The sequence below is a fragment of the Tupaia chinensis genome, unplaced genomic scaffold, assembly GCF_000334495.1.
Source record: "Tupaia chinensis unplaced genomic scaffold, TupChi_1.0 Scaffold144314_1, whole genome shotgun sequence".
NCBI classification, from domain to species: domain Eukaryota; kingdom Metazoa; phylum Chordata; class Mammalia; order Scandentia; family Tupaiidae; genus Tupaia; species Tupaia belangeri.
Genome location: NW_006204172.1, coordinates 15,830 through 19,524, shown reverse-complemented (window position 1 = coordinate 19,524; position 3,695 = coordinate 15,830).

The following is a 3,695-nucleotide window of genomic DNA, read 5'->3' as shown; positions in this document are numbered from 1 at the left end:
TTAAGGTGCTGGACATTCCCACATGGCCAACCATGGTTCGAGTCCCGGACATGGTGGCTTGCTTTCTCACTTTCCCTCTCTCTCTCTCTCTGGTAAAAAACAAAAACAAAAACAAAAACGCAAAATGAATAAATAAAATAAAATTTAAAAATAAAATAATAAAAATAAAGAAAGTAAGAAAGTCCCGCTATAAAAAAAAATTAGAATATTGTTAGGAACCAGGGGCAAAAACTAAATACATGTTTCTTATGATGTCACAAAAGCGAAGCTCCCTGACCTGCCTTAAGCCTACGCTGGTGGCTGGAAACACTGGGGGACTGGCTACCCTCCCTGGGAAGTGGCCTGCAGTGACACCAGGCAAGTTCACGGAAAGGAGAATGAATCTGGACCTTCTGCGTGACCCTGGCAGTCACATCAAGAAAAAAGGCATGTCCTCTGCTCTACCTAGCAGTGTCCCCATCAGTGCAGTTTACATACAAGGTCTACCATGTGCCAGATGGCAGAGAGGAAGTGTTGACAGGGTCCCTCTGTAGTGTCGCAGAGCAGGGCAGGATGGGGTTGATTTGAAACACAGAGACAATAAAATGGTAACGGGCACCATCCACATGTGGTTACACACCTCCTACATCACACACATATCACACACTGTTTTACACACATGCAATTATACAATTATATTTTCAGTTATCAAAGCTACCCTTGAAAGTGAGGTCTCATCCTTTCCCAAAGTCAGGAAACAGACAGTCTTGTCTAGGATGGTCTGCATTTTTCAAAATCCTTTTTTTGAAATGATTATTTTTTATTTAATTTTATATTAATTAATTAATTAATTTATTTATTTCAATTTGACCAGAGAGAGACAGAGTGTGAGAGAGAGAGGGAGAAAGCAAGAAAGCAAGCTGGCAGGTCCAGGACTCAAGCCACAGATGGCCATGCTGGAGTCCAGTGCCCTTAACCACCACGCCAACTGCCGGCCCCAAAATCCAAAGATCTTTAGGTCCATAGATCTGAGATTAGAGACCCGTCCTGAGATGCAAAACGAAAAACCACAAACACTTGTAAAGTAGGAAAAGGGACGTTTTAATAGGAAAGTGGGGGATTTTTAGTAGAAAAGAAGCCCACGTCCATGCCTGAAAGGACCAGGTGGGCAGCTGCCAGGGAGGGACAACTGCCCCGGGCTGGGGTCAGTGGTCACATTTATTCCAAGAGGTGAAGATGAGTATTTAGGGGAGGTCTGTCAGTATCCGGCTTCTTTGTCTGAATCCCCAGCTTTCCCCTGAGCTGGCGTCTCTCACAGGGGAGGAAGTCAGTGACCTGACCCCGCCTGCTCAGTGTGGACTAAGAAGGTCCGAGCATCCTTATCTGGATGAGCTGCCCCATCAGTTTACTGCCCCAGTGGGGATCAGGGTGCTGACAAAAACGTCCTGTGTCGTCCTTTTGTATCTATGAGGAATGATGAGAGGGAAGTGAACAACTGCCCCTATGTGCCTTTCTCAGGTACTAAAGAAAAATGAGACCTGCCTCGCCTTCCCGGTGCCAAGAACTAGGTGGGAAGAAGCCGTTTCATGGAAGGACTGGGTGTGACCCCTGACAAGTTGTGACTGACGTGGCCCTCTTCTATTTCCTTAGGGCCAGCTGCTCATTTCCAGCTGACCGCCTTTCACAGTCTCAGTCATTATCCAAAACTGTGTTATTAACCCTTCATATTCAGTCTCAGTCATATTGACTACGCTGTGCCCGAAGGACTGTAATCGTAACACTATCCTTTAACAATTTATACATAAAATCACAGGTGTAAGAAGAGAAGAAAATGGTTCATACATACAAATAAACACATTCACTTGAAGGCAAAGATGAAATATGCAAAGCTATACAGTCCTTGTTTCTGTAACTGGCCACAAGGCCACAACTGAAGTCTATCTCTTTATTAACCTAAAAAATAATAATGAAGGCTGAGGCAAAGTAAGTAAAGTGAAAGATTTTGTTTGGACCAAGGTAAGGATAACCACCCAGACACCACAATATCCAAGTTGCCCTAAATCCTGTGCACTGAGCTCTGACAGATTCAGGATGGCAAAAACCATGAATGGGGAGGAGGATTCCATCAGCGCTGTGCTGAGGAGCCCTGTGCAGCAGAGCTTGGCTAAACCCTGTGACAAGGGGAGCAGGACAATCCTAGTCACCTGGGGTCAGCGTGGCAGTGAGCAAGTCTGGCACACTGTGAAATTACTTTTAGGAAGGCAGAATGGGTTTGATGCTCAGAGTAAATCATTCTCCTTGCAAGCTGGGTGGGCTTGGGAGAAGATAGGTTAGGACGGACTTTGTCCAGGTGCGTAGACATTCTTCCTTCCTGCGATATCAGCCTAATGAAACCTCAGGGGCAGGGCCAAAGGTCATTGTTTTCTCCTTCTGCCTGTCTGACCTTCAGGCCAATAAAGACATAGGATAAAGTCCTTTCCTGTACTTACGAGGAGGAAAGGGAACCTATCAGCTTTCTTAAAGTTTCAGTTAGAAGCCAGCAGGTGGCAGAGTGGTTAAGATGCTGGACTCGCATGTGGCCATCCAAGGTTTGAGTCCCGAGTCCAGCAGTCTGAAACATGCAGGGGAGTGTGTGCATGCTCAAAATCCTAAGAGGAGAATGGAGGAGAAGGGGCTGGGTCATAGCCATCACCCCAGGGGGTGATTTCCTGCTTTCTCTCTGGCGAACAAAAGCACCCTGAATCTAAAATCTAAAGACAAAGAAAAAAATTTAAACCTTTAGTTTAATGAGTGGGATTTGTCATGAGTGACCTCACTTTAGTCTGGCCTGCTGGGGCCTAGAACAGAAGCTTAGTTCAAGACAAGGGCCCCTTATAATTTTTATTTAATTTGTAACAATTTCTTCCTTCCACTTCCCATGTCGTGTCTTTTCACTCTCAGCCAGAACCAGAGCTGGTCAGACATCGTCAGCTGGTGGGATAAACACACCTTCCTTCCTAAAGGGTCTGAGCCCCCAATAGTCCTGCCTCTCTCTGGTTACTGTGGTTTTCCACTGACCTTTACATCGGACTTGGAAGTACAGAGGCAGTACATTGGTTAGCTGGAGCCATGCCACTGCTCAAAGCTTTCTGCAGTTCACTCTGCCTCTGGGGATTCTCTTCGTTCAAGTCCTGTTTTGATATTATCACTCACTCTGGTGGTAGTCCCCTCCTTCCCACCTGGCATTGTCACAAAGTGGGAACCCAGGCCCTTATCTTCATTTCCTAAATTGACACAGCTCCAGATTTTCACAGGTAACAGAAATTTATTGACGTTTGGAAAAACATGTGTGTTCCATCGATTCCAGAGTAGAAGGTATAAGAGTACAATGGTAAGTCGCTCCCCCTCTAAATGTCCACCACCATCCTTGTCCCTGGGCATTTGTGGATGACCGTTTTTATTGGTCACATAGTCCAGACTCTCTGTAATATTGTCAACCTCTGGGTCCCTCTGTCTACACAAATGCCAGTCATATAAAATAACCTTCCCTTTGTTCTGGAGAATAATTCAGCCCTCAGTCCCTTTCACATACAAACAATACAAAAATTCCATTTAGTCTTTAATACCAAAGAAAAAAAATGACATCCCATTCATAGTTAAATTCAGCCTACCCTAAACCAATTCAGAGCAATCAAACTTTTTTTTTTTTTTTTTTTTTGGGGGAAGGGTCCCCCCGC